Below are 9,292 nucleotides of genomic sequence, written 5' to 3'. Positions count from 1 at the left end.
AAGATATACCATGTTCCTAGATTGGAAAAATCAATATTGTTAAAATGACCATACTACCCAAGGCAATCTACAGATTCAATGCAATCTCTATCAAATTACCAATGGCATTTTTCACAGAACTAGAACAAAAAAAATTTTTAATTCATATGGAAACACAATCCCAAATAGCCAGAACAATCTTGAGAAATAAGAAAAGAGCTGAAGTCAGAACACACTCCATGACTTCAGACTGTATTACAAAGCTACAGTCATCAAAACAGTACGGTACTGGCAAAAAAACACATATAGAGCACTGGAACAGCATAGAAAGCCCAGAAATAAACCCATGCACTTACTGTCAATCTATGAGACAAGGATATACAGTGGAGAAAAGACAGTCTCTTCACTAAGTGGTGCTGGGAACACTGGACAGCTAAATCTAAAAGAATGAAATTAGAACATTCTCTAACATCATATACAAAATAAACTCAAAATGGATTAAACACCTCAATATAAGATCAGATACTATAAAACCCCTACAGGAAAACATACACAGAACACTCTTTGACATGAATCACAGCAGTATCTTTTAGGATCCACCTCCTAGAGTAATGGAAACAAAAGCAAAAATAAACAAATGGGAACTAATTAAACTTAAAAGCTTTAGCACAGCAAAAGAAACCATAAACAAAATGAAAGGACAACCTACGGACTGGGAGAAAATATTTGTAAACAATGTGACCTACAAGTGATTAATTTCCAAAATACACAAACAGCTCATGCAGGCTCAATATCAAAAAAACAACCCGGGACTTCCCTGGTGGTCCAGTGGCTAAGACTCTGCACTCCCAAGGCAGAGGGTCTGAGTTCGATCCCCAGTCAGGGAACTAGATTCTGCATGCCACAACTACAGGATCCTGCATGCCGCCAACTAAAAAAAAAAAAAAAGATCCCACGTGCCACAACAAACACCCGGTGCAGCCAAATCAATAAATATTAAAAACAAAAAAACAAAACCCACAAGCCAATCAAAAATTGGGCAGAAGATCTAAACAGCCATTTCTCCAAAGATATGGCCAACAGGCACATGAAAAGATGCTCAACATCACCAATTATTACAGAAATGCAAATCAAAACTACAATGAGATACCACCTCACACCAGTCAGAATGGCCATCATCAAAAAGTCTACAAACAATAAATGCTGGAGAGGGTGTGGAGAAAAGGGAACCCTCCTGCACTGTTGGTGGGAATGTAAATTGGTACGGCCATTATGGAGAACAGTATGGAGGTTCCTTAAAAAACTAAAAATAGAACTACCATATGATCTAGCAATCCCACTCCTGGGCATATATTTGGACAAAAGCATAATTCAAAAAGGTACATGCAGGGACTTTCCTGGTGGTCCAGTGGTTAAGATTTCATCTTCCAGTGTAGGGGGTGCGGGTTCAATCCCTGGTTGGGGAGCTAGGATCCCACATGCCTCAGACCAAAAAACCAAAACATAAAACAGAAGCAATATTGTAACAAATTCAATAAAGACATTAAAAATGGTCCACGTCAAAAAAAAAAAAAGGTACATGTAACCCCTATGCTCATAACAGCACTGTTGACAATAGCCAAGACATGGAAACAACCTAAATGTCCATCGACAGATGAATGGATAAAGAAGTGCTACATAGGGACTTCCCTGGTGGTACAGTGGTTAAGAATCTGCCTGCCAATGCAGGGGACACGGGTTCGAGCCCTGGTCTGGGAAGATCCCACGTGCTGTGGAGCAACTAAGCCCGTGCACCACAACTACTGAGCCTGCACTCTAGAGCCTGTGAGCCACAACTACTGAGCCTGTGTGCCACAACTACTGAAGCCCATGCACCTAGAGCCTGTGCTCCACAACAAGAGAAGCCACCGCAATGAGAAGCCCGTGCACCACAACGAAGAGTAGACCCCGCTCACCGCAACTAGAGAAAGCCCGCGCACAGCAACGAAGACCCAATGCAGCCAAAAATAAATAAATAAATAAATTAAATTAAAAAAAAAAATTTCACAAGCTGTGAGGCACAGCCAATAAAAAAAAAAAAAAAGAAGAGCTACATATATAAAATGGAATACTACTCAGCCATAAAAAAAGAATGAAATGCCATTTGCAGCAACATCAATGGACCTAGAGATTATCATACAAAGTAAGTCAGAAAGAGAAAGACAAATATCATATGATATCCACTATATATGGAATCTAAAAAATAATACAAATGAACATATGTACAAAACAGACTCACAAACATAGAAAACAAACTTAGTTACCAAGGGGAAAGGTGGGGGGAGGGATAAATTGGGAGTATGGGATTAACATACACACACTACTATGTCTAAAATAAACAACAAGGACCTACTTATAACACAGGAAACTATATTCAATATCCTGTAATAACCTATAGTGGAAAAGAATCTGAAGAAGAACAGATATATAGGTAACTGGATCACTTCGCTGTATACCTGAAACTAACAGAACACAGTAAATCAACTATACTTCAAAAAAATAAAAGAAATTGGAGTTATCAGAGAATTCATATATTCAAGACAGTAGAAAAATGGACAAAATAGATGTAATAATAATTTCAACAAGCAGAACACTCTTTGACATAAATTGTAGCAATGTCTTTTTGGATGCAGCAATGTCTTTTTGGATTCACCTCCTACAGTAATGAAAATAAAAACAAAAATAAACAAATGGGACCTAACTAAACTTAAAAGCTTTTGAACTGCAAAGGAAACCATAAACAAAACAAAAAGACAACCTAAGAAATGGGAAAAAACATTTGCAAACGATGCGACCTACAAGGGATTAATCTCCAACATATACAAACAGCTCATGCAGCTCAATATCAAAAAAACCAAAAAACCCAATCGAAAAATGGGCAGAAGATCTAAATTGGCATTTCTCCAGAGAAGACATAAAGATGGTCAAAAAGCACATGAAAAGATGCTTAACATCACTAACTGCTAGAGAAATGCAAATCAAAACTGTAATACGAGGTATCACCTCACATCAGTCAGAATAGCCATCATCAAAAAGTCTACAAACAGGGACTTCCCTGGTGGTGCAGTGGTTAAGAATCCGCCCGCCAATGCAGGGCATACAGGTTCGAACCCTGGTCCGGGAAGATCCCACATGCCGAGGAGCAACGAAGCCTGTGCACCACAACTACTGAGCCTGCGCTCTAGGGCCCACGAGCCACAACTACTGAGCCCACGTGCCACAACTAGTGAAGCCCACGCACCTAGAGCCCATACTCCGTGACAAGAGAAGCCACTGCAGTAAGAAGCCTGCACACCGCACTGAAGAGTAGCCCCCGCTCACCGTAACTAGAGAAAAAGCCCGCACACAGAAATGAAGACCCAACGCAGCCAAAAATAAAATTAATTAATTAATAAAACGTCTACAAACAATAAATGCTGGGGAGGGTGTGGAGAAAAGGGAACCCTCCTCCACTGTTAGTGGGAATGAAAATTGGTGCAGCCACTATGGAGAACAGTATGGAGGTTCCTAAAACAACTAAAAAAAAAGCTACCATGTGATCCAGCAATCCCACACCTGGCCATATATCCAGAGAAAACCATAATTCAAAAAGATACATGCACCCCAGTGTTCATAGCAGCACTATGCACAATAGGCAAGACATAGAAGCAACCTAAATGTCCACTGACAGATGAATGCATAAAGAAGATGCAGTTCATACATACAATGGAATACTACTCAGCCATAAAAAAGAATGAAATAATGCCATTTGCAGCAACATGGATGGACCGAGAGATTCTCATACTAAGTGAAGTCAGACAGAAAAGACTAATATCATATGATATCACTTATATGTGGAATCTAAAAAATGATACAAATGAACTTATTTACAAAACAGAAACAGACTCACAGACTTAGAAAACAAACTTATGGTTACCAAAGGGGAAAGGTGGGGGGAGGGATAAATTAGGAGGTTGGGATTAACATATACACACTACTAGACATAAAACAGATAACCAACAAGGACCTACTGTATAGCACAAGGAACTCTAATCAGTAGTCTGTAATAACCTAAGTGGGAAAAGAATAGATACATGTATAACTGAGTCATTTTGCTGTACACCTAAAACACAACATTGTAAATTAACTATACTCCAATGTAAAAAAAAATTAAATGAATAAATAAGAAAAAATAACAAAATTCAACAGAGTTGGAACATATCTATATTTGACAGTCTAGCACTGAAAAATACAATATCTGTAATGAAAATATTGGCGGCTAGGAGCAACAGTAGACTGGATACAACAGAAGATAGGGCAATAAGAAATGTCCAAGGTGAAGAAAAGTAAAAAGTAATAAGAATGGGAAAATGAAACAGACCATAAGGGATGGGGGACACAGTCAAAGGGCCTGACGTCTGTCAGTGGAGTCCCAGAGGAGGGGAAGAGGAAGAATGAAGAAGACTCCATGCAACGAAGACCCAATGCAGCCAAAAATAAATAAAATTAAAAAAATAATAATAATAATTAAAAAAAAAAATGACTCCACGCTCCCAATGCAGTGGGCCCGGGTTCAATCCCTGCTCAGGGAACTAGATCCTGCATGCCACAACTAAAGATCCCGTGTGCTGCAACTAAGACCCGGTGCAGCCAAATAAATAAATAAATATTTTAAAAAATACATTAAAAAAAAGAATTGACAGGAAAAAATTGAAAAATAGCCAAATCTATATTCATAGTTGGAGATGGACACCATCACACAGCTCTCTATAAATGACGGAAGAAATCAGGAAGGATCATTTAGATCTGAAGAACACAAACAGCAGACTTGCCTAGTGGACATACACAGAACACTACTCCCAGCAACTGCAGAACACAGGTTCTTATCAAGTGCACAGGAAACAATGACCACAATAGGTAATATTCTGTACCGTAATGCAGGTTTAAGAATAATTTATCTCCTGCAGAGCATGTTCTCTGGCTAAAATGGAATCAAACTAGAATCAATCATAGGATAACAACAAGAAATCCCCAAATGTTTGGTAATTAACTCCTTGACATAAACATAGGCTAAAATAGAAACCATATGGAAATTAAGAACTACTTTGAACTGAATGATGGTGCTTATAATACACCAAAATTTGAAGATCCTGCTAAAGCAGAACTGAGGGGAACACTTATACTTTATGCATAGGTTGGAAAAGAAGAAAGGTTTATTTTACTTATTTATTATCATTAATTTTTTGGCTGCACCACACAGCTTGCAGGATCTTAGTTCCCTGACCAGGGATTTAACCTGGGTCCCGCAGTGAAAGCGCCAAGTCCTAACCACTGCACCGCCAGGGTATTCCCAAGAAGAGAGGTTTAAAATCCATGGTCTCAGGTTTCATCTTAAGACACTAGAGAATTAACAGCAAGTTCAACCCAAAACAGGAGAAATAACAAAATAATGAGGCCAAAAATGAAGCAGAAAACGAATGAAATACAAAGAAACCTTTGGTCCTTTGATAAAACAATAGCAAACGTTTCTGTATGTTTGTTTTTAAAGAAAAAAACACACGACTAACACCAAACATGAGAAGCGGGGGCTTCCCTGGTGGCGCAGTGGTTAAGAATCCACCTGCCACTGCAGAGGACACGGGTTCAAGCCCGGGTCCGGGAAGATCCCACGTGCCGCAGAGCAACTAAGCCCGTGCGCCACAACTACTGAGCCCTCCTGCCACAACTACTGAAGCCTGTGTGCCCTAGAGCCCGTGCTCCACAACAAGAGAAGCCACCGCAATGAGAAGCCCACATACTGCAATGAAGAGCAGCCCCCGCTCGCTGCAACTAAAGAAAGCCCGCGCGCAGCAACGAAGACCCAACGCAGCCATAAATAAATAAATAAATAAATAACTATAAAGTTTCCTTTAAAAAAAAAGTGACAAGGGGGACACCACTACAGATCCTACAGACATGAAAGAGATAATAAAAGGGGTTCAATTTCTGGTTAGGATACTGTTGTGGCAGACCATAACTTTAGATGGTTAAAAATAAAACTAGAAAAAGAACAGATTCACTACAGAAATCATATATAGATACAGCCACAATGGAAAACAGCATGACGGTTCCTCAAACAATTCAAAATAGAATTCCCATATGATTCAGCAGTCCCACTTCTGGATATATATCCAAAGGAAATGAAATCAGGTATCTTGAAGAGATATATGCACCTCCCATGTTCACGGCAGCATTATTCACAATAGCCAAGACATGGAAACAACCTAAGTGTCCCTTGATGGATGAATAGACAAAGAAAATATGATATATACATTTTTTTCTGGTATATTATAACCACAATATCATTCAGTTCAGGATCGTTCCTAATCTGCATACAGTATAAATACACATAAATCTATTTATATACATATATATGTATAGAAACATATATCACAAATCAAAACTACAATGAGGAATCACCTCACACCAGTCAGAATGGCCATCATTAAAAAGTCTACAAATAATAAATGCTGGAGAGGGTGTGGAGAAAAGGGAACCCTCCTACACTGTCGGTGGGAATGTAAATTGGTGCAGCCACTATGGAGAACAGTATGGAGGTTCCTCAGAAAACTAAAAATAGAACTACCATATGACCCAGCAATCCCACTACTGGGCATATATCCAGACAAAACTCTAACTCGAAAAGATACACGCACCCCAGTGTTCATAGCAGGACTATTTACAATAGTCAAGACAAGGAAGCAACCTAAATGTCCATCGACAGAGTAATGGATAAAGAAGATGTGGTACATATATACATGGAATACTACTCAGCCATAAAAAAGAATGAAATAATGCCATTTGCCGCAACATGGACGGACCTAGAGATTATCATACTAAGTAAAGTAAGTCAGACAAAGACAAATACCATATGATATCACTTATATGTGGAATATAAAAAATAATACAAATTAACATATTTACAAAACAGAAACAGACTCACAGACACAGAAAACAAACTTAAAGTTACCAAAGAGGATGGGAGGAAGGGATAAATTAGGAATTCAGGATTAACAGAAACACACTACTATACATATAATAAACAACAAGAACCTACTGTATAGCCCTGAGAACTATATTCAATATCTTGTAACAAACTATAATGGAAAACAATCTGAAAAAGAATACACACATATATATATACATATATATATATAAAATTTGATCACTTTGCTATATACCCAAAACTAACACAACATTGTAAATCAACTATACTTTAAAAAAACAAACAAACAAACAAAAACACCCATCAGAGTCAAATAACTTCAAAATATAAAAAGCAGGGCTTCCCTGGTGGCGCAGTGGTTAAGAATCCGCCTGCCAATGCAGGGGACACTGGTTCGAGCCCTGGTCCGAGAAGATCCCACATGACGCGGAGCAACTGAGCCCGTGAGCCACAACTACTGAGCCCACACACCACAACTACTGAAACCCGTGCACCTAGAGCCCGTGCTCCGCAACGAGAAGCCACTGCAACGAGAAGCCCGTGCACCGCAACAGAGTAGCCCCCGCTCGCTGCAAGTAGAGAAAGCCCACGCAGAGCAACAAAGACCCAACGCAGCCAAAAATAAATTTTAAAAAAAAAGCAGCCAGACAAAAGACACATTCCTTTGAAGGGGTTAACAGTGCCAGCTCACCTCTTGTCAGGAACAACAGAACAGCATCTCTAAAATGCTGAGGCAAGAAAGTCAATTCCAAACCACCTGCCAACGCAGAATCCCATTCCCATTGAAAATACCTTCTGCTAATGTAGGCGAAATAAAGATATTTTTAGGCCACTAAAAGCTGGGAGAATTTGTTGCCAGTAAACCCGCACCACAAGACATATTAAAGGGAGCTCTTCAGGCCGAAAGGAAAGGATCTCAGATGGAACCTCTGGTGGGTCAGCAGATGAAACAAAGAGCAGTGGGAAGCGTGACCACGTGGGTGAACATACAAAACTCTTTTTAAGAATGTATTTGAGGGGCTTCCCTGGTAGCGCAGTGGTTAAGAATCCACCTGCCAATGCAGGGGACACGGGTTCGAGCCCTGGTCCGGGAAGATCCCACGTGCCGCGGAGCAACTTAGCCCATGCGCCACAACTACTGAGCCTGCACGCTAGGGCTCACGAGCCACACCTAGAGAGAGCCCGCACACAGCAACGAAGACCCAACGCAGCCGAAAATAAAATAAATAAAATAAATTAATTTATTTAAAAAATGTATTTGAAAGACTTGACTGTATACAACAACAGGGAATTGCGGGCTTATAACGTATGTCAGAAGTAAAATAAATGGCAAAAATAGCACAAGTGGGGGTAAGTGGGAATAGGCCAACATCACACACGTGCCCCTCTCTTCTGCGTTCATTCCGTTTATAACGAAAACCGCCACATGAGCTGACCCCTCTGGCTCTGTCACTGCCAGAGGGCTGGCCTGGCCTCCTCTCCGCCTGCTCTCCCAGCTGCGCCATTTCCACCTCCCCACAACACAGAGGTGGCCTCTACCCATCCATCCCGGGCCGGGCAGCACTGGCCTTCCAAGGCCTCGGTGCTGGAGGGACACCCTGGCAGCACGTGGAAGCCTCAGCTCAGGCTCGTTCCACCAGCTTCTGAAAAGGCTGAGCTGCCGAGTTCTCGGGCCTCGGTGCGTGATTCTACCTCTCTGCCTGCAGGCCCCAATCACGGCCGTCCCCTTGCACATCCTCGCAAGGTCGTCCCACATCCTTGTGAGGATGTGCCTTGTGGGTGACTGTCTCCCACAGTCATGGTGGAGACTCCGGGCTCTACCTGGAAAGTTCCCTTCAGCAGCAGCTTTATTTTTTATTTTTTGGCTGCGCTGCGTGGCTGGCGGGATCTCAGTTCCCCGACCAGGGATTGAGCTCCGGCCACAGCAGTGAAAGTGCAGAGTCCTAACCACTAGACCACCAGGGAACTCCCAGAAACAGCTTTAAATACCCGCTCTGATCTCCTTCAGACTCTGAGACCGACACTCACTCGGCCACCATCTCCTGCGTCAGCAACTGCGTCAACTCTTCACTGTCTTGTTCTGCTTCCCAGGCCTTTTCTCAGATCTTCCCTGGAGCCTCGGGCACCTTACAGTTTATCCTTCGTTTCTAAAATCATTTGTTCTTTCATTTCCTTCCAGAATTGGATCAGCCATTTCCAAGTCTGGTTTTTGTCTGTGTCCGTCCCTTGTTCTTGAATTTCTGATCCAAGATGGTTTCGTATCTTCCGACGCCGTTGGGACAGTCTTGCCCTTCTCCGACCTCATGCTCT

This window comes from Balaenoptera musculus, chromosome 3 (genome assembly GCF_009873245.2).
Source record: "Balaenoptera musculus isolate JJ_BM4_2016_0621 chromosome 3, mBalMus1.pri.v3, whole genome shotgun sequence".
Taxonomy (NCBI): Eukaryota; Metazoa; Chordata; class Mammalia; order Artiodactyla; family Balaenopteridae; genus Balaenoptera; species Balaenoptera musculus.
The sequence above is the reverse complement of the archived record's forward strand: the minus strand, read 5'-3'. Positions refer to the sequence as shown.